Consider the following 22,467-nt stretch of genomic DNA (forward strand, 5'->3'; position numbering starts at 1 on the left):
ACAATTGGAATAAGTAATAGTTTTGCCATTAAAATTCGGCAACACAGAAAATATCAATCCAGGGTGAATTGTTAAATATGAATCTGTTCACGCTGCTTTATTATTTGCTGGCCAAGTCAACTCAATTCCCTTAGGAGTAGTGGGGAGGAAATCAACTGTGGACTATTCATTGCCCAGATTGCCCGTTTTTCCGGGGGAGGGGGGATCGATGGTCTCGGTGTTCAACTACTCTGCCTGCTCTCTCACAACTTAACCCGCCACAGCTTCTTAAGACAGCAATCGATGAGATGGGTATTCTGACGGCTCCTGTCATTCGAAAGTCTCCGCACAGCCGCCGTTTCTCCCACCCTTTCAGCGACGATGGCCCTTTCTCCCAATCGACTCGCTCGGCTCTCAACCCTCTTCCTAGGGGAACGAGACGCTCGGACGGCGTTCGATGCGTCCGGTGCTCGCCCTCTCCCACCTCTGACGGAACGATGCCCTGGGCTCTTTCTCCGACCGCTCGACCCTCTCGACGCTCTTCTCCCAGTGCCTGTCTCCTAGCAGAGGGACCGGAAGTGGTTCGAAGAGGGGGGCTCGGTCCCTCCTCAGGTGAAGGCGCCGCCGATGGAGCCGCCGCTGCGGAGCCGTTGAGCCCCGCTCCGGCGCCCCCCACACTCCTCCCAGTGACTGGGCCGGGGGGGCCCTCCCCGCAGTGAAGCCGCTGGGTTGGAGCCCCCCCGTTCAGGTGCGGAGGAACAGGAGTGGGTGTACGGGGGCCGAGAGGGGACAACGGCGAAAGGGGTAGTTTGAAGTGGGGGGGGGGCAGGAGGTAGGGGAGAGGCGCTGGAGGTTTGCGTTGGCCTCAGAGGAGCGATCCCGTCGAGGCTTGGGAAGGGATGATGTGGGGAGAGGAAAGCCGGTGCCTTACAAGGAGTAGCTATTTGTAAGTGATTGTAACTAAGGAGCAACTGGCTGCAAGGAGGAAAGCGTGGAGGAAAACTTGGGCTGCGCCTCGGAGGAGCTTCAGGGAGATTTCTAAAGAGAAGGTTGATTTTATGGGGAGAGGCGCCCTTAGTGTTACCTTTTAGGCAGGTAGAAGGGCAACCGGTTGTAGACTGTGAGGGTGACTCGAGAAGTTGGACAGTTGAAAGATCAACAACTCATGGAAATAGTCATACCTATAATCCAATACTCTACCTTTCATCTTTAAGCAAACAGAAGCAGTTGCTGAAGTGCAGGAAAGATATCTGTCCGGTCAGCTTATACTGGTGTGGGAGCATCAGGGGAAAAATGCTGAGGGTTTCATCATGTGCCTCCTACCCAGAGATGGTAATTCCTTGTTGAGGGTTGAATTCTGTTGCTGGAATATTTGGTGAAAAGGAGTGTCTCCTTTGATCTTTGCACACTTTTACAGGCACACTTTCCCCCCCTTCTTGTGGTGGCCCATCTAGCTTCCGAAATATGTTTCCCATCAAGGGAAAGGATTTGGGGAAAGCTTCCCCATTGCACAAGCTCGATGCAGCCTCTTTCTGCCAGTGGCTCTTAGCATGTTTCGGGAATCAAGAATAGAGGAGGATCTGTATGGTAAGTAGGGGGGGTCAGACTGCTGAGTAGTAGAATGGGCCGGGCCAGATCAAATTGCTGGAGGTGGAGTCTGGCTTCGGATGTTCCTTTGCATAAAAACCTTCCTGGAAACTGAAATCTGGCATAGAAATCCAAGAGATGAGGCTGAACATTTCCACCTGCTTTGCTAGTTTTCTTTTGCTCGGGAGGCTTTGACAGAGCAGAATGCTAACAAAATGTGATCCTCTACGTGTAATCTGATGTGGTCCGAACCGTTCTTCCACTTCATATCTCTGCCATTTCATTTTCCCTTTATGTTTGAATCATGCAATCTGGCTTAGCGTGGCTTTTTGGGGGGAGTGAAACTTCTCTTGGCAAGAAAGTTTGCTAGCATCTCGTTTCTCTGTTTTCCAGCCGTTTGCAGATCATCTCTCCTGCTAAAATGAATGTTGGAAAATGACCAGTTTGTTCCTTCCTAAATGAGGGGTGGTGGTGGTGGAAAAAATGTAATAGTGTCAGTTTTTGTTTTGTTTTTACCATAGTAAAAGATTTTAAGAGGAAATACTCTTGTTTTGAGAAATGCGGAAATTGTAGGGGGGATTCCTTGCCGTTGTTTTGTTTTCTTAGCTAAGGGGTGGGGAGAGAGCTTGCATCTAATGCACTGAGATTTACATTCATTCTCTTATCCAACCCATTATAGTGCCAAGCTCAGATATTTAATTTAAAGGAGGTGCCTTGCTCTGGAGCTAACATTTAATTATGAATGAAGATAGTAGCACTGGGATTAAATCCTAGTTTTCTATCTCCCAAGTTGGCTTGCTTTGTATATCTGGTTTGAGGAATGAACTTGTTTTTAGACAATGAAAATTAGTGTCCACTAGAAGAGACCATTGAGCTCCAGATCAGTAACCTTTCTTCCTACAGAACAAAGATATGTTGTGCTTCAGTACAACATCGATGTGCTAAGTTTCATAACAGAGTTGTCTGTGTTGTCTTAACAAAGATGCTTGAAGGGTATATAGCCTATCTGAAGAAAAGATGTTGGTAGGGTTGTATATTCCCTGGATCTTTTTTGGTTGTAGAATGCTCTGCTTGGGTCCTAGTGCCCACCTAGTATTCCTCCCCAATCTATTTGAAAGTGTTGGTGATAGTCGTTCAATGAATGGCAAATGCTCTTGTATAAAGTATCGTGTTCAGTAATGCACAAAATAAAGGTTTTGAGAAAAGCAGCGCGTCAAAATGAATGATAATTCTCATATTTGGGAATATTTTCTAATGTGGAAGCTTACGATTTTCTCAATTGCTGCACCTCAACTGACTGTTCTAACATCTTTTTTGAGACACAGTGTATACTGCATGACTCTCCTGGCAGACGTTTGAACTGATAGTCTTAACTTTGTTTTTGCCAGTTATAGTTAAAGAAGGGCAACTTCCAACCCATGTTAGATTAAAAATGCATGAAAGTTGAGGTGTTGGATCCTAGCTAATAGGTTCTTGGACCAAAGCTGACTTGCAGTGCCATCAATGCAACAGTAATTCTCCACAAAAAGCAGTATTCATCGAGGCAAAACACTCTCTTTGTCAGTTGGGGATTATCAGATAACAGCAGAGCTTCATTCATTCTGTAGCATATGCTTCTAAACATGTATCAGGAAACTGAATCTTTAAAAGGTTTAATGTTTCTTAGCTTGGCACAGTTACGTCACTGGAGCTGGCATTGTCAATAGACTTTTTTTTTAACCGAAAGCCTAGTTAAGTTTCAAGATAAACTTTGCTTCTGTTGTCTCATTGAAATGGTATATAAAGTGCCATAGATCTGCATAGCAGAAGACATGCTACTTTCTGGTTATTATGGACGAAGGAGATTTATGCTGCTGTTGCCAGCTTCAAGATGCTATAATGTGTTTATAGTGTGTTTAATAATTGTCACACATTGCAGTCTATTGGCTAGATTAGTTTCTGTTTCTTTGATTTTTAGAAGTGGTAGGAGTAACTATGAGTCGCTTCAAAAAATACAATGCTTTATGGTAACTTTTTAAGTGTTTTGGAATTCTCTCTTAAGTGCTGTCTAACCACCTGGTCCAGTGCATGGTCATTTGGAAATGTGTTCAATAGAGCTAGAAGAAGAAGAGAAGAGTTTGGATTTATACCCCACTGTTCTCTCCTGTAAGGAGACTCAAGGTGGCTTACAAACTCCTTTCTCTTCCTCTCCCCACAACAGACACCTTGTGAGGTAGGTGGGGCTGAGAGAATTCTGAGAGAACTGTGACTAGCCCAGGGGTCTGCAACCTGCGGCTCACCAGATGTTCATGGACTACAATTCCCATCAGCCCCTTCCACCATGGCCAATTGGCCACGGCTGATGGGAATTGTAGTCCATGAACATCTGGAGAGCCACAGGTTGCAGACCCCTGGACTAGCCCAAGGTCACCCAGCAGAAATGTAGGAGTGGGGAAACACATCTGGTTCACCAGATAAGCCTCTACCACTCAGGTGGAGAGTGGGGAATCAAACCCGGTTCTCCAGATTAGAATCCACCTGTTCTTAACAACTCCACAACTCTGGCTAACTTCTAAAAGTACTGTCTGTATAATTGTAGTCTAAGGAAATAATATCCGTTTATATAGTGATGTAAAGTGTTATAAATATGTCACTCACATTAGGTTATAATCCTTAAAGCAGCCCTATAAGGTGGACCAGTGTTCATCATTCTTGTTATTGCTGTAGATGGGGGGTGGAGTGTAGGCTGGATGTAAGTAGCTAACCTAAAGCAGAGGTGTCTAACTCATTTGTCATGAGTTTGGTTCGGCTGGGCCCGAGGGTGGGAAAGTGGCAAGTTGCCAGAAGACTTGCCAGCCCAGATCAGCTTGGAGGGGTGGGGTTGGTTGCCTCCGCTGGGGTGCCTGCAGCAGGCTCGCCAGGTCAGCATTGGGAGGGAGTGGCTGCCCCAGGCCAGATCAGGAGTAAGGGTGGACTCTCCAGGTTGGGAGCAGGGGTGAATGGGTGCCTGGACTGGCCAGCCTGCAGTGGACTCCCTGGGCCAGATTGGAAGCAAGAGGGGAGTTTGTTCTATAAAGAGCCCTGTGAAACCCTAACACTCTAGCTTCTGTTGTATTCCAGGCTTATCTAAGGTGAAAGCTTTGTTTCTTATGAATAGTTCTGATTATGCTTTGACAACTTAAGCATCTGTAATCAAGATAAACGGATGGCTCTGCCTTTGCCTTACAAGTGTGGTGGTAGCATCAGGAGAAACAGGCTTGCGCTCTGTGATTCAGCTTTGCTGGTTACATGGCTTTGGATCTGTGAACTTCAACAACTACAGCCTCCCTTATTCCTCTTTGAGGTATGTCAAGATTGCTCAAGAAACGCTTCTGAGAACATCCCTCACACCATATACCCAGTCTGTTAGAGAGCCATTTCTGATGGCTGCTCCACAGTTGTATTGTCTTCTTAAGATTTGCCATAGCCTTGAATGTTATGCAAGCAACCTCCCTATGTGGCCGACCTGGGTGAAGCTTTTGTTGCTAGTCTTAGCTCACAACATTACATCATTTAGAAGAAGAAGAGAAGAGTTTGGATTTATATCCCCCCTTTCTCTCCTGCAGGAGACTCAAAGGGGCTTACAATCTCCTTGCCCTTCCCCCCTCACAACAAACACCCTGTGAGGTGGGTGGGGCTGAGAGAGCTCTGAGAAGCTATGACTAGCCCAAGGTCACCCAGCTGGCATGTGTGGGAGTGTACAGGCTAATCTGAATTCCCCAGATAAGCCTCCACAGCTCAGGCGGCAGAGCAGGGAATCAAACCCGCTTCCTCCAGATTAGATACATGAGCTCTTAACCTCCTACGCCACTGCTGCTCCTTAGTAAGATATCATACTTCTGTGTTTTTAGTGATGTCACTGCATTACCTTTGATGTTGGGATGAGGTTGGCTTAAAGCAAAATGACCAACTAGTTAGGACACAAAGCCTGTGGTACTGTAAACTAAAGTTAGCTGCAGTTTATATTAACTGGAGAAGCAGTCCAGTGTTTGGTGGTGTTTTTTCCTTCTCTTTTTGGTACAAAGTTTTCAGCTGAAATCTCTTGTCCCGGAGGTCATGCCTTTTAACTTGCTATTCTGGGTGTTAAAGATAGGTAATACCTTAAAAAATGGCAAAAATATGAATGTTCAATATTGCTATTTTTCTGTTGCTGAATGTTTAGTCTTCTGCTAATTGTCTTCTGCTGATTGAGAAATGTGTGGAGGTCAGGATTCTGCGAGGCTTCCAAAGAAAGGTGGTTCCATAAATGTGGAGAAGCATCTGAGAAACTACTATGTGCCCTCCCTCTACGAGAGCCAGCATAGCGTAGTGCAGTGTTTCCCAACTGTTTTTGACATTGCGGTACCCTTGACCTCACTCTTCATATCTCACGGCACCCCATGGGTGGTAAGCCCCTGCCACCCCCCACCTTCCCCTCCCAGTGCCCCTGCTTGCCCAGGTCTACCATTGGGAAGGGTGGAAGGGACCCAGGTCTACTTCTTGGAAGGCTGGAAAGGGCAGTGCCGGAACGGGCTCCGGAGGGTTGGCAGCTCATAGGTCCCAGCCCACTGGCCCGTGAGCACCCTTGCCCTACCACCCCCATGATGCGTGGTTGGAGATTTTCAGGTCATAGGCTGATGGGGAGGAGGCTGGGGAGGGCCAGAGGCCACAGTTGTTGCTGCCGCTGGCAGCTTGATTGGTACTATGTGGGAAGCAATTCTGCAAAGGGAGGGGGCCGGTAGCATCACGGTACCCGGGCGACGTCCTCGCGGAACCCAAGGAGGTACCCACTTGGGAATTTGGTGAATATATTGTGTATGATAGGTTTGGAGCAGGTAGACTGTAATCTGGAGAACCAGATTTGATGACCCACTCCTCCACTTGAGTGGTGGACTCGGATCTTGTGAACTAGGTTTGTTTCCCTGCTCCTGCACCTGAAGTTTGCTGAGTGACCTTAGACTTATCCCAGTTCTTTGGAACTCTCTCTGCCCCACCTACCTTATAAGGTGTCTGTTGTGGGGAGCGGAAAGGAAGGAGTTTGTAAGCCTCTTTGAGTCTCCTTACAATAGAGAAAAGTTGGGCATGAACCCCAACTTCTTGATGTTCAAATGATCGAAGATGTGGCTGTCAACAGGTTGTGCTTAATTGGTTTTAGAATGGGATTCAGAAGGAGTCAGTCTCTATCATTGTATTCCTCAAAACATTTTGAGTCTTCATGATAACTTGCTTCGAAGTTGTGAGTGGATGTGTCTGCCCTTGCTGTAAAGGTATCTCTGCTTCAGAAGACTAGTGAAGAGAAGAAGAGTTTGGATTTATATCCCCCCCCCTTTCTCTCCTGTAGGAGACTCAAAGGGGCTTACAATTTCCTTGCCCTTCCCCTCTCACAGCAAACACCCTGTGAGGTGGGTGGGGCTGAGAGAGCTCCGAGAAGCTGTGACTAGCCCAAGGTCACCCAGCTGGCGTGTGTGGGAGTGCACAGGCTAATCTGAATTCCCCAGATAAGCCTCCACAGCTCAGGCGTCAGAGCTGGGAATCAAACCCGGTTCCTCCAGATTAGAATGCACCTGCTCTTAACCACTACGCCACTGTTGCTCCCTAACGGCTTGTGCTTTCTGTTCCAGAATGCAGGCCTTTGGCCACAATTCCTAGTATCTGTCCCCAGTTACAGCTGGAGTAGTGGTAGCGCCTAGCAATTAACTAATTTTCCACCAGAAGATAGAAATATCTCTGGGATTGATCTAGCCAGGAGAAACCTGTAATGGAATTATTGGGCCACAGATATTTAGCCTCCTACCCTGAGAGACTGAGGTTATACGAGGTCACTCATAGGGAAGATGACACAAAATGTCAGGGTGAGCTAAATGGCAGGGGGTTTTTTTCTGTGTTCCTCGGGAAATTTTCATCTTGAAGCGCATGTGTGTCTGCCGTTACCAGTGTTAGCCCGGTGCATTGCGTTTCTGCGCCACCTCTCAAATACTGTTGGGCGCACGCCTTTTCGTTTTAAAGGTCAGATCTGCACTTTCTCAGGTGGCAAGCAGAAGTGGGGCTGACATTCATGGATCTGTCTAGGTGTATGCTGAAGGGAAAAGCTTGGTTTTTCCCCCTGTCTTTTCGCATGGAAGGACGATGAGCAAAATGAGGGTTTTTTAAAAATCTTATCTCAGTGAAGCTGCTGGCTGATTGATTGTACGGCTATGGAACCTTAAAGCCCTAACTAAAACTTGAGGCTGTATTGAAACGCTAGGCGGGAGCTTCACTCTTTTGAATTAGAGCTTTCACTCAGCCACTTCGCAGGACCCTCAGGTATTAATCATGCTGACTGTGGTGGTGAATTGTGTGAGGCCCCAGTGCAGTGATGGTAGTGCTGAGACGGAAGTGCCCAAATTGCAACCTTAAACCCCACTTATTTATACCATAAAAGGTGTAGCGGCAGAGATTTAACCTGAATGCTGAGGGGTTTTAGTTTTAGAAGAAAAAACTGGTTGGCTCTCCCTCTTCCCTCCTGCCCCCACTTTCTAGCTCTGAGGCAGGGGCCAGCCTGCTCTAGCCTCCAGCAAGTCCCGCACGCACCACTCTGTGCCTCTCTAGCATCTCTGCCTCCTCTGCACCCCCCCCCCCTCGGGCAGCAGCCACCCAGAGCACAGGCACTAGGCCCGCCAGCTGAGTCCTCCCTGCTCACTGCGGTGCGCGCACGTTGTGTTCAGTGGCCCAGGCCAGCCTAGATGTGTGTGTGGGGGTGTGTGTATTTAATTTTCTGCCCCCCACATGATGAACTCTGTGTGCGCGTGCCCACAGAGAGGGCTCCGAGTGCCACCTCTGGCACCCGTGCCATAGGTTCGCCATCACTGGCCTAGTGAGTCCCACTGTTGTGCTCCCTGCTGAACTAGCACTGGCGATGACAAACAACCCGGGCCCCAAAGAAATCACAGTTCTACAAAAAGACAAGAACCACTTTAGTAGAAACTTGAGGAACTACCGCAAACCTTTATAAAGGGGGGCATTGCCAATGCTGGTTCGTGGGCAAGTGTGCTGTTCCTTTGGGTTCAGCTCCCTGATTACAGTGGTGCGTTCTTCAAATTACTCTTTCTAAACACATGCCTTATACCGCCCAACTGATAGATTCTTGTAAGAGAGAAAGAGGGAGACTGTAAACAAATGTGCATGCCCTCAGTCTTGTAGCTTCTTGCGAGTGATCCTGTTTTCACCTGTTGGTATCCAATGTGTAATCTAAGAATTGTTGCATAATCTTAAGGGCTCCAGTTGTTGATATTGTTTTAAAGCAGGTTTCTTCTACTCAGGCCTGTAGAGAACTTAAAAGTGTGGTGGTGGTTCCTTTTAGATGGGGATTACAATGATCTGCAGGTAGTTCTTCACCCTTAAAGCAGCCTGACAAATACAGTTGTAGAAGACATTGCATTGCCCACACACCCCACTAGCAATTTGTGGCACGCTCGTGGCTTGGGGTGGAAGAGGTTCAGCTGTTTCCAATTTGCCAATTGCTTTCCTGAGTGGTCACTCTGAAGTAATCCTTGCAAAAAGATGGGGCAATCCTGCCTTTAAAAGCTATTCTACCTTTAAAACCTCTTCTGTTGCCCTTAAGATCTGAAGACAGATACACTTGTGTGAAAATGAATTGCAAACAGTGTGAGTCAAATCAAGCTTATCTGCCTCATTTGGTTCAGTTGCAAAAATCAGGTCTAGGTATTTATGTATACAGTGGAGTAGTGGAGTTAAAAGTTGTGGGATTCAGTGGTTAGACTGAGTCTGGAGCTCCTGCTGTGTGAACTTGGACAAGCAATGCTTGTTCCTTTTCAAACAGATTACAGAATTGTACAGGGCTAATCTTGGTTGCAAAAGGTACATTTGGACTTTAGGGATGTTTGCATTCCAGTGTCCTTTCTGGGCTCCCAAGTCACCCATCAGTTCCATTTGCTTTACTCGCTAGATTTCTGCAGTGATTAAAACTCACCAATTGCCCAAGTGAAAGTGAAATCCTACAGCCATTTTTGCTTGTTGTTGGATTTTTCCAATCGAGATTTCCCAGCAAATCTGTTGGGTACAGGGTACAGGTAAAGGAACTGCATGCTGTCATTTCTGAGAAAGAGAATTCTCTGGGTCTTTCGTTTTCTTCTTGGGCCTGATACATGGAAATCTTCGTAGAGGAAGGAGTTTGTAAGCTGCTTTGAGACTCTTTACAGGAGAGAAAGGCAGGGTATAAATCCAAACTCTTCTTCTTCACTCTAACCCAGTCTGGAGAACCGGGCTTGATTCCCCACTCCTTCACCTGAGTGGTGGACTCTTACCTGGTGAACTGGATTGGTTTCCCTGCTCCTCCACATAAAGCCTGCTGGGTGACCTTGGGCTAATCACAGTCCATCAAAACTCTCTCAGCCCCACCTACCTCACAAGGTATGTGTTGTGGGGAGGGGAAAGGGAAGGCGAATGTAAGCTGCTTGGGGACAACTTATGCTTAAGAAAAGCAGGGTAGAAAACCAACTGTTCTTGGTGTTTACTGCACCACTGTTTTGACCACTGCATCAGCTTCCCTGCTTGCAAACTGTGTCTGTCAAGGTTTTCTTTTGAAATGTTTCTAACAATCCAGGCTCTCTTCTCTGTCTCATTCCAATGCATTGGCTCATCTGACTAACTTCTCTTTGCAGCAGCAGTGGAAAATAAGTCCTCAAGGAGGAAAATGAAAGGCATCCCATGGAAACAATGGGTTGGGGGAAAACATTGGAGCCTCTGTAGATACTAAGCTATATTGCAACTTGGTAGGCTTTAAGATGTTAATTACTGGCTACTGGGTCTCACAGATAATAGAACTTGGCTGGGTGGAATCCATGCCCTCCCTACTCTGAAGGGCTCTCTGGAAGTATACAATTATTGGCTTTTAAGGGAGTTCAGCACTTAAGTTCTGCTTTTGCCTCCGTTGCCTTGAAATAGTTCCTCACTTGGTTGGTGGCATGTGATCACATGGCTTCATCATTCTTAATCTCTTCCTGCTTATCTTGCCACTGATGACCTTTCTTCCGTGATGGTATCGCCCTTTTTTTTTGGCTGAGAAGCAGGCACCTTGGGCAGCGTAAGTCGTTTAAATAAAAGCTTGTTGTGGTGTTAATGGTTTGCACCAATTAGAAACTAGCGGGCCCGATCACGCGTTGCTGTGGCAATTGTCCTTCTCATCACAGTCCGCAACCCACCCAGATGTCCATGCAGGTCCAATGATTCCCAGCATAGCCTTTTGGGAGCAGCAGTGGCATAGTGGCTAAGAGCAGGTGCACTCTGATCTGGAGGAACTGGGTTTGATTCCCAGCTCTGCAGCTTGAGTTGTGGAGGCTTATCTGGGGAATTCAGATTAGCCTGTGCACTCCCACACACACCAGCTGTGTGACCTTGGGATAGTCACAGATTTTCGGAGCTCTCTCAGCCCCACCCATCTCACAGGGTGTTTGTTGTGAGGGGTGAAGGGCAAGGAGGTTGTAAGCCCCTTTGAGTCTCCTACGGGAGAGAAAGGGGGGATATAAATCCAAACTCCTCCTCCTCCTCTTCCTCTTCTTCTTCTTTTGGGGTGGTCAAATGGAATCCCTCTTTCCCTTTTCAATTCACATTATTATATGGTGCTGTCTTGGTTTTTAGTATAAGGTAACCCTTTCCATTCCACTACGGAACTGTCCAGAGTGCGAATCCCGCTGTCCATGAGGCTGGTTGAAACGCACAGGCCTGGCTTGGGTAAGGCAGAACTGGGGCAAGGAGGCTATCCCAGTCGGGCTGCAGAGGCAGGGTGGTGAGGCGCTCAGATTGAGGCCAGTTCCCTGGGTTTTTAAAGGGCCACGTGCAAAAGAAGCGGAGGCAGTAGTGTTGGTTCGCCCCCACCCCGTGGATTGTCTTAGAAGAAAAATGCGAACTCCAGCTTGCTTTTAGTAAAAGCTGTGGCGAATATGGGTGAGGAAGTGGGTAAGTGGTGGTTGGATGTGAGGGAGGGCAGAGAGGTAGTGAGGATGAGCTGGATGTGTATGAGAGTGTGTGTTGTGTGGTAGTAGTGGGTGAGGCACAGAGAGTAAAAGTTACCTTCATGTGTGTGTGGGGGGAACCCCACCTGACGTCTCACACGGCAAACTGTGTATGTGTTTCACTTCCACTCGTATTACCTAACAGTATTACCTATTTACTGTTTTCACTGCTCATCTCTGCCCATCTGCACGAACATTCTAAGGGCATACCAAGGCCTCAGGCCACAGACAGGCTGTACGAACATTCTAAGGGTGACAGTTAAACACAGCCAGCTTCATGGCCTGGTGCACCAGGAAAAAGACGTTTTCCCTGGCTCAGGTATGGACTTTTGGCGATTTGAAGGTCTGATTACCTGCCCGCAACAGGGAGGAACATCATGTGAAAATTTGGGGGCGATCTGTCCAGCCGTTTCGGCGTTAGGGCAAGACCAACAAACGAATGGTTAGCTTTTTATATAGATAGATAGGGAGGTAACCCATCCAGCATGGTGTAGTGGTTGAGAGCAGGTGGATTCTAATCTAGAGAACAAGGTTTGATTCCCCACTCTTCCACCTGAGTGGCAGAGGCTTATCTGGTGAACCAGATGTGTTTCTGTATTCCTACATTCCTGCTGGGTGAGCTTGGGCCAGTCACAGTTCTTCGGAACTCTCTCAGCCCCACCTGCCTCACAAGGTGTCTGTTGTGGGGAGAGGAAAGGAAAGGAGTTTGTAAGCTACCCTGAGTCTCCTTACAGGAGGGTAATGTGGAATATAAATCCAAACTCTTAACTCCTCCTCCTCAGTCGAATCCCCACTTTAAATTTGCATGCAGATCAAAACCTGTTCGTTGTGAAACCGTGTCCTCTTCATCGAAGTTTCTCCCTTCCCACCGCAGCGAGCACACAGCAGACACACCCTGTTGCAGAATTAGCAATCCACACTACCAGGCGAGCTCGCTTTGGCGGTCTCCCCTGATTGGCTGGTGTGCCTTGATGGGGCGGGACCTTTTCCCACTGTGGAAATGTACATTGTAGGGGTGTGATAAAAAAACAGCGTGTAAAAGTTTAGCATTTAACTGTGCAGACAGTTAATCGTTACCTGTGTAAACCATTAACGATTCAAAGTTACACGTTTGACTGTTTAACGTTTGCATCCCCTTCTTATGGCCGATCGCAAAAGCGGAAATGAAACCAAGGAAAGGCTGTGCGCGCATCGCAGCGCTGATTGGTTGCCCAAATTCTGCGTCACACTCCAGGGTGGGAAACGAGTCTGGGTTTAAACCCTCATCCCTCCCCTTGGATCAGCTCTGAACCGTGTTAATGGGGTCTATGCCACTTGCAGCAACCAGGTCCTGCTGGAACGCGGATTAACGGGGAGAACGAGCGCCAGAAACGGAATCTGCCACGCAAGCAATGGGGAGGTCGTCCCTCAAACCTGGGTAGTCTGTGTTCTGAAACCTGGCTAAGACGGTAGTGGGGATTCGACCCTCAAGGCGGTTTACAAAATACATGAAATCCAATAACATGCAATAAGAAAACCAATAACAGTGAAACCCACTACAGCACAATGAAACACAATAAATCACCCCATACCATAAAAAAATCCAGACTACTATAAAATACACAACTAAAACCTGAATAACTGCTTATTAAAATCTAGATGTTAAAAACTGCAAAATAAAAACTTAGTTCACCTGATGGCGGAAGGACAGCAAGGAAATGGGCACACCGAACTTCTGTTAGAAGAGCATTCCAAAGTCTGGGTGCAGCCACCAAGAAAACTCTCTCCTGAGTCCCTACCAAATATACTTTGGGATGGAGAGATAACTTTCTCCAGGTGATCTTAATAACTGGGCAGGTTTATATGGCAATAGGTTTATATGGAAACTGGTAACCTGCCTCAATGCCATGGAGGGCTTTATAGGCAACAACCAGCACTTTGAATTGGACTTTGAAGCATGCCGGTAGCCAGTGTAGTTGTTGCAGTAAAGGGGACACACGGTCCCTTCACCTGACTCCTGTCAGCAGTCTAGCTGCTGTGTTTTGTACCAGCTGAAGCTTCCAAACACTCTTCAGAGACAGTCCTATGTAGAACACATTACAGCAATCTGTACGGGATGTGGCTAATTCCAGGTAGGGATGTAGCTGGCTTAAAAGCCATAGATAGGTAAATGCATCCTTGACCACCAACGAGACCTGATTATCCAGGCTCAGCAACTCTACCCCCCCTCCAAAACTATGGACTTCAGCCTTCAAGGAGGGTGCAACCCCACCCAGCACTGTTAACATTCCTTTCCCTGGTTTGTCCTATGATCTGCCAACAACACCTTTGTCTTGTCTGGATTAAGCTTCAAGTTGTTGACTCTCATCCAGTCCATTACTGATCCCAGGCATGGTGGTTTAGCGGTTCCACAGCCTCCCTAACTTGCAATGAAAATGAGAGGTAGAGCTGATGTTATCTGTGTATTGTTGACCCTGTATCCCATAGGTGTCAAACTCGCAGCCCTCCAGATGTTATGGACTACAGTCCCCATCATCCTCTGCCAGCATGATGCTGGCAGGAGATGATGGGAACAGTAGTCCATAACATCTGGAGGACTGCGAGTTTGACACCTGTGCTGTATCCCATACCTCTGGATAACCAGTCTCAGTGGTCTCATGTAGACATTAAATGGCTTGGAGGATAGAGTGGAACCCTGATGGACATCACACATTAATCGCCAAGGTGTCAGACAGGCATCCGCCAGCACAACCTTCTGAGAATGGCCTTCCAGAAAGGACTGGAACCACTGTAACACAGTGCCCCCAAGACCTAGTCTGGCCATGCCAGCAAGGACTGATAGGAATTGTAGTCCATGAACATCTGAAGCACTAGAGTTGGACACCTCTGGGCTAAGCGATTCAGAAGGATACCATGGTCAGTGGTATAGAAAGTTGCTGAGAGGTCCAACAAGGATGCACTCTCCCATTTAGCTCTGGAGAAAGGTCATCCACTGGGGCATTCCAGGCCGTTTCTGTCCCATACCCAGGCAGGAAGCCCAAGTGAAATGGATCCAGAATATCCACATCATCAAGAAATCCCAGATTGCTTATTAGATGTCTCACCTTATTCATTGCATTGATTTGAAGAAGTAGAAGAAGAAGTAGAAGTAGTAGTAGTAGTAGTAGTAGTTTGGATTTTTATCCCCCCTTTCTCTCCTGCAGGAGACTCAAAGGGGCTTACAATCTCCTTGCCCTTCCCCCCTCACAACAAACACCCTGTGAGATGGGTGGGGCTGAGAGAAGCTGTGACTATCCCAAGGTCACACAGCTGGTGTGTGTGGGAGTGCACAGGCTAATCTGAATTCCCCAGATAAGCCTCCACAGCTCAGGCAGCAGAGTGGGGAATCAAACCCGGTTCCTCCAGATTAGATATATGAGCTCTTAACCTCCTACGCCACTGTGCCACCTGCCTTTGCTGTCCGTGAGAAAAGCAGACTATAAAGGCAATCCCTCTTTTGAGAGCTTCTTGCGACTGGGGTGCTGATTTTGTGAAGGCTGAGCCGCACACTTGTAGCTAACAAACTCGAATCAGACACGCTCTTAGTTTCCAAAATCTTGGGCTCCGTCGCCTGAGCCGTCTAACTTGAGAAGATCGGGGGTGGTTTGCTTTCGGAACAAAAGAAAAGAGAACCCACTTGCTTCACAGGCTGCAGTTTTACAGGACGAGCTCCTCTGATGTTGCAGCTCAACTGTGTGAACCTCTTGCCCAAGCAATTATTTGCACAGGAAAGTCCTGAGAGCTGTCTGTGCCAGCTCAGAAAGAGATTTTGCAAAGAACGGGCATCAAAGAGCAGCAGCGTGCATGCTTTCAAACCTGGGCAGCTTTCGTGTTTTCATTGTCACCTCCTGAGTTGGCTAAGCGTGTTTGTTTATTATGTTTACAAACTGCCTGTCAGCCAAGATTGTTTGCAATTGAATCAAATTGAAGCAATTCACAATTAAGATTATCCGTTGCAGGGATAAAAGAAGGTTCTGTGTGTAAGTGTGCTAGCCCTCTTCTTTTCCCTCAACTCTTCACCTCTACTTCTTTTTCTTCAACTCCTCACCTCCAGAGGCGTAACTGGGCCAGAGTGCACCCGGTGCACACTCTGGCTTTTTCGTCGCCCCCCCGCCACGGCGCCCCCCCTTACTTTAGCAGATCGAGCAGGCTGGAGAAGAGGCCTGCCTGTGTTCCCTTCCAGACTGCAAACGACCTGGTGGGAACTACATTTCCCAGAGACCCTGGGAAGGAGGAGGGGGAGGGGGGAATTTTCTGACCCCCACATGACCCAAAGCCGTGCGCCCGGTGCATGGCACCCCCCCGTCCCCTGGTAGCCCCGCCACTGCTCACCTCTACCCTCTAGATCAGGGGTGTCCAACTCTGGGGCTTCAGATGTTCATGGGCTACAATTTCCATCAGCCCCTGCTGGCATAGCCAATTGCCTGAAGTCCACGAACATCTGAAGCGCCATAGTTGGACACTCCTGCTCTAGATCTTACAACTGCTGTGTTGTTGCTTCATGCTTCTCCCTAGGAATGGGTGCAGAGCTGAGCCCTGTAAATCTTGATCTTTCCAAGAGTGTGGGCCGCCTTCTCAACGGTAACAACATGGCCCCAGTTCTGCTTAACAGCATTTTGAAACAGTTCTGCATTTAACATTAATTGCAGACTTGACTATTTATTTAAGAACTTTGAGGTCCATGGACCTTTCCGGAAATGTAAAACCAAACGTCAGGTTAGTCCACACAACCAAATAGAGTAGTGGTGGCGAACCTTTGGCACTCCAGATGTTATGGACTACAATTCCCATCAGCCCCTACAATTGGCCATGCTGGCAGGGGCTGATGGGAATTGTAGTCCATAACCAAAGGTTCGCCACCATGGAAATAGAACAATAATAATAGTCAACTCATAAATGTCGAAGCATGAAAAACAGTTAGTGTCCAGCAGAGGCGTAGCAGGGGGACATGGTGCCCGGGGGGGAATGACTCCCTCCTTGCACCCCATGGTAGCTACACTTCCCCACTTTCCTGAGCTGGTGGCAGTCCCAGGCAGCCTGGCGGGGCCGAGGGGCACTCGGCTGCAGCCTCCGCTGGGCGGGACACCGCTGGGACACCGTTCAGCGGCCTGGTGGGGTGGAGCCTAACTGAGGGGGGAGGGGTGGGGGCGATTTTGCACCCCTCCCCCATGGTTGCCATCCCCTCCTCCCTTGAGCCAAATTGGCGCGGGGGTGTGGGGGGGTGATTTTGCGCTTTCCCCCACGTGACAGGATGGCATGCGCCCGGGGACATGTGACCCCTAGTGTCCAGGTGCAGAGTTCTTATTAGAGAATTAATAAGATTAATGTTAAATGCAGAACTGTTTCAAAAGGCAGAACTGTTTCAAAATGCAGAACTGTTTCAAAATGCTGTTAAGCAGAACTGGGGCCATGTTGTTACCGTTGAGAAGGCGGCCCACACTCTTGGAAAGATCACGATTTACAGGACTCAGCTCTGCACCTACCGGTAGTTCTTTCCCTTAAACACCTCTGCTAAACGTTCTGCTACCCCCAAGGCGATTTGAGAATGTTTATTCTCTAATAAGAACTTCATTCATGGCTGTACAGAATTTACACTTCACCTTGTAAATAATGGAAGAATCCACTTACATCGCTCACATTTATAATGATTGCAGGTTAGAAAAATGAACAAAAGGTTTTCAGGTTCCTGAAGGTTACAACTGACTAGACTTAATCCAGCTTGGAAAAAAAAGAGTTCTGGAGATCTGGAAAGCTTGCACATTGTTAGGTGTAATTTGGTTACAATTATGAAGTGGATTGTGTTCTGGGTTGGTGGATTTTTTTTTTCTTTTGGGACTGGCACAACCAGCAACAGCTTCTTTCAGTTGTTCCCTCTGCAGCTAACTTACCTCACAAAGAGACTGTGAGGTTAGCATGAGGGAGAGGGAAGGCTTAAAAATATTAGATGAATCTGGGGCAACAAGGAACATGCTGGTTGGGGTTTCCTTCGGTCTATAGTGCAAGTTAGCCTTTTTTTCTGGGTGCAATATGTAACATCTATAGCAGTGTTTTCCAACCTTTTCAACGTTATGGTACCCTTGACCTCACTCTTCACATCTCACGGTACTCCTGCCATCTTCACCCCCCCTTCCCCTCCCAGGGTGAAGGGAAGCAGCTGCTGACCTTGCGGCAGGCCCTGCCCCCTGGGCCAGCTCCATATCCTTGCTGGTGCGGGCGGGAGACACTGCAAAAGTGAGGGGGGCCGGTAGCAGTGGGAATAGCTGATCTATAGTCTTCAGTGGCAGTGGCATAGGAGGTTAAGAGCTCGTGTATCTAATCTGGAGGAACCGGGTTTGATTCCCAGCTCTGACGCCTGAGCTGTGGAGGCTTATGTGGGGAATTCAGATTAGCCTGTACACTCCCACACACGCCAGCTGGGTGACCTTGGGCTAGTCACAGCTTCTCGGAGCTCTCTCAGCCCCACCTACCTCACAGGGTATTTGTTGTGAGGGGGGAAGGGCAAGGAGATTGTAAGCCCCTTTGAGTCTCCTGCAGGAGAGAAAGGGGGGATATAAATCCAAACTCTTCCTCCTCCTCCTCCTCCTCCTCTTCTCCTCCTCCTCCTCCTCCTCCTCCTCCTTCTAATGCTGTAATAGATAGGAACCTTTCTGAGGTGGTGTAACAGCCTGCAATACAGTGTTTGGCGTACATTCCCTATTTTTATTTGACATTGTGCCCCAGGTTGCCCTGACCTGAAAGGTATAGGGTAGCCTAAATGCATCAGATCTTGGCAGCTAAGTAGACTTGGCCCTGGTTAAGACTTGGATGGGAGACCACCAAGGTAGTCCAGGGTTGCGACACAGAGGCAGGCAACGGCAAAGTCTCTTACCTTGAAAATCCTATGGAGTCACCAGAAGTTGGCTGCAACTTGATGGTGTTTTCCACCGCTGTGCCCCAGGGTGGAATTTGAATACCAGTGTAGAGAGAAATCCATGGTTCATAGTATGTATGTGGGAACTTCAGTTAAAAGTTGGAATCCACCTGCCTGCAAAATATAATATTTTAAGTAATGTTTTCTTATCGGTTCCACTACAGAGTTTCATGTTCTTAGTATTGGATGGGCATTCCATGAACTTTAACTGCCAGAGTTATTCAGGTATACGTTTGAAGAGCGCCCAAGCTGATTTGAATCCAGATACACGACCCTTCAGTTTGTTCCTTCGATTTCAGGGTGGGGTGGGAAATGCATGGTAAGTTGACAGAGGCGCACCAGATGAAGTAGGTTTTTTTTAGTCTAAACCCCAATTATTACCCTGCAGCGATGAATGAAGATGGTGTGTTTTACTATCAGCAATTCTTTGAGGACCTGACTTTTCTCTATGGCCTTGTAAAGAAAAAAATGAGCGAAGCTGTGCTCAGTTTGGTGCCGTATAGGGGGAAAATTTAGAGGAGCTTCCAGAAGGCATTAAAAATTACTGAAAGCTGGGATTATGTGCCTCATATAACATCTTGGATAAACTTCATTATCACAATGTGCCCATGTGGCATTAAACCTCTGTCCTGTCGTAAGTGCATCAGTGCGTTGACTTCTGGCAAACTAACATGCATCAAACCAGGAATATGGTTGTAGCCTCCCCAACGGTGGACGTGGGGGGGGGAACCAACTGAATTAAGATAAAAAATATGGTATGGAGGCCCCCCCCCCCCCTTGTTAATTTTTTAAAATTTATTTTTCAATTTGTATCCCGCTCTCCCCTGCAGGGCTCAGGGCGGCGACCAATAAAACAACCATAAAAATGACAATCACAGTCCTGCTATTAACACTTAAAAGAATGTTTGGTTTTACTATTTCTGACTGGCTGAACAAGAATAGGTCTGGTTTATTTTATTGGGGAGAACCAAGATGAACATCCGCAGCAATAGAAAAAATTATGGAAACCCATAAAAATATAGTGGACACCTCTGACCAGAGGATACAAAATACCTGAAGAGAATTTAGGTCCCTTTCTTATAGTTTTAGCTGTAGTTTTAGTGTCACAGCTATATCTGCAATTCATGCTACCATTTTCCCCCCAAAATAAGACAGGGTCTTATATTAATTTTCGCTCTAAAAGACCCCCCATCTCACCAATCCCAAGGTCTCTGCCATCGACCTCTCCATCCCGCAGCTTGTCCAGCTCACCCAGGTCGACTGGCTGTCACCCACCAAGAGCCAGGGGCCAGCCGCCGTCAAGAAGAAGGCAGAGAAAGAGTCTGAAAGGGGGAAGGCAGAGAAGAAGGCAGAGGGGAGCGAAGCAGAGAAGGAGACTGAGAAAGCAGCTGAAAGGGGGAAGGCAGAGAAGAAGGCAGGAGAGAGTGAAGACGGGAGAGGGGGAACGCCACACAAGAATTAAGTGGGACCCTCACTCGCGTATAAGTCAAGGGGGGCTTTTTCAGCACAAAAAATGTGCTGAAAAAGTAGACTTATATGCGAGTACAGGGGCGTACCTAGGCAAACTGGAGCCCTGGGCAAAACCTGAGTTTGATGCCCCCCCCCCCCCCCACGGGCGGCCAACCTCTCCCATGGTAACCAAACAATGATTTTTTCCACCAGGTTGTTTCAAAGTCATCATCACATTATAGAACATGCCCCAACTCACAAATTTGAACACAGCAGAAATATTTTTTGAAAACATTTTCAAAATGCTTTCGAAATGTTTTATTACTGCTATGAAAACATTTTATGGTGTTGTATCCAATCCTCCCAATTGGGGAAAACAGCATCACTTTCAATATTATTTAAACAGGGGACCCCAGATTCTCCCTTTAAGGTGGATTTAAAAGGAGAATCTGGGCTCCCTAGTTTAAACAAGTGATGCTGGAATCCACCCCCAAACAGCATTATTTTCAATGTTTAAACCGGGGACCTCAGATTCTCCCTTTAAATCGATGCCGAAGGGGATGGATTTAATAATGATAATAATAACCTTTATTAGGCATTGAGAGAATAAAAGAAAGAAAGAAAACAAGCATTGGCAGGAAGGGGGTGGATTTAAAAGGAGAATCTGGGGAAATTTAGGGGGTGCCTGCTGTCAGGGGTGCAATTATTAAGGTAGCAGCACCAAAATTTCAGAGTATTTTCGTGAAACCCTACTGATGATACCACCCAGGTTTGGTGAAGTTTGGTTCAGGGGGTCCAAAGTTATGGACCCTCAAAGGTGTAGCCCTCATCTCCTATTAGCTCCCATTGGAAACAATGGAGGATGGGGGCACTCCCTTTGGGAGTCAATAACTTTGGACTCCCTAAACCAAACCTCACCAAACCTGGGTGATATCATCAGGAGAGTCTTCCGATGAATCCCTGAAATTTTGGTGCTGCTAGCCTAAAAACTGCGCCCCCTGCAGGCCAAAAATGGAAAAAACACTGAAAATACAAAAAATCCCACAAACGAACCTACGCCCCCCCACAAGGCTGCGCCCAGGGCAACTGCCCACTTTGCCCAATGGGAGGAACGCCTCTGTGCGAGTATATAAGGTAGCTATGGATGCCACCTTCCAGGTGTGACCTGGGGATCCTCCTTTAATGACCGCTTATCTCCAGACTTCGAAATTGGATGCTTCCGGGGGTGGTGTGGTGTTTATGTGGACCTTGTGGTATTGTACCCCACTGAGGTCCCTGCCCTCCATAGGCTGTACCCCCAAATCTGAAAGATTCAGCATGAATCTTTTGTACCCCCACCCCACTTTGGCAGCCAACGGGACCTAGCCACCCTGTAAGTACCAATTCTTTTTTTTTTCTAATAGCCATGCAGCTTCTAGAATTCTCACCAAAAAGCTTAGCCATCGTGGTGTAGTGGTTAAGAGCAGGTGGATTCTAATCTGGAGAACCGGGTTTGATTCCCCACTCCTCCACCTGAGTGGCAGAGGCTTATCTGGCGAACCAGATGTGGTTCCGCACTCCTACATTCCTGCTGGGTGACCTTGGACTAGTAACAGTTCTTTGGAACTCTCTCAGCCACACCTACCTCTCAAGGTGTCTGTTGTGGGGAGAGGAAGGGAAAGTAATTTGTAAGCCACCTTGAGTCTTCTTACAGGAGAGAGAGGTGGGGGTATAAATTCAAACTCTTCTTTTTATAAAAAAAAACTTTTAATATAAAACTTATATAAAATTGTCTTGCCAGAAGCAGTCTGTCTCCCGCCCATTTAGCATTAGTTGCTCACCAACAGATCGATTAGAAGTCAGTAATGTGCATCGTCATCCTGGTGTTTTCCAGGTAAGCCTGCATCATTTGTTTGCAAAGCCAGGTTGTTGTGCGCATCCATGGTGTATAGAGCAGGTTCATTGACTGATCATCGCAGACAGGTAGCTGTTAAGCTGCAGCTGCAAAACGAAGCAGGAAGTCAGTGGCATGAATTAATGTTAATCTTTAATTCCAGCATAAACTTTGCTTCATCAGATCCATGCACCTTCATGGCAGATGTGTATATTCAAAGCGTAAACAACAGGAAGTTGTAGCTGAAGGGCAGCCTGTTCCAAAATCCCCCCCTTCACCTTTTTCTTGTTTGGACTTGTTAGTAAAAATGCATCTACTGCGAATAAGAACCAGGTGCCTCTTGTGAAGCCTTGCCTTTCATGAAATCTTTTGCTGGAATCAATGTTGATAAATCTTGAAGAGGTACCACTGCCAACCGGACCCCTGTTTTAGTTTGCTTTCCCTGCTGACCTTGCTTTATCTTTTAGCTGTAGAACAGTGGTTCTCAACCTTCCTAATGCCGCAACCCTTTAATACAGTTCCTCATGTTGTGGTGACCCCCAAACCATAAAATTATTTTCGTTGCTACATTGGAAATATGTGTTTTCCGATGGTCTAAGGCAGGGGTCTGCAACCTGCGGCTCTCCAGATGTTCCTGGATTACA

General features: G+C 47.4%; 1 protein-coding gene across 14 annotated transcripts in view; it reads left to right on the plus strand.

Moving 5' to 3' along the window:
- Positions 1 to 493: 493 nt before the first annotated feature.
- Positions 494 to 22,467, plus strand: part of IKZF4 (IKAROS family zinc finger 4) — a 96,408-nt gene continuing 74,434 nt past the window's right edge. For 6 of the 14 annotated variants that reach the window (XR_007243835.1, XR_007243836.1, XM_048488561.1 and 3 more), the window contains exon 1: positions 495 to 727. The gene's annotated coding sequence lies outside the window, so the exon portion shown is untranslated. Of the gene's footprint in view, positions 728 to 841; positions 926 to 22,467 lie in introns of those variants that run through there. The other 8 variants (XM_048488567.1, XM_048488566.1, XM_048488568.1 and 5 more) reach the window with 4 other exon arrangements.

The sequence above is a fragment of the Sphaerodactylus townsendi genome, linkage group LG03 (assembly GCF_021028975.2).
Source record: "Sphaerodactylus townsendi isolate TG3544 linkage group LG03, MPM_Stown_v2.3, whole genome shotgun sequence".
NCBI classification, from domain to species: Eukaryota; Metazoa; Chordata; class Lepidosauria; order Squamata; family Sphaerodactylidae; genus Sphaerodactylus; species Sphaerodactylus townsendi.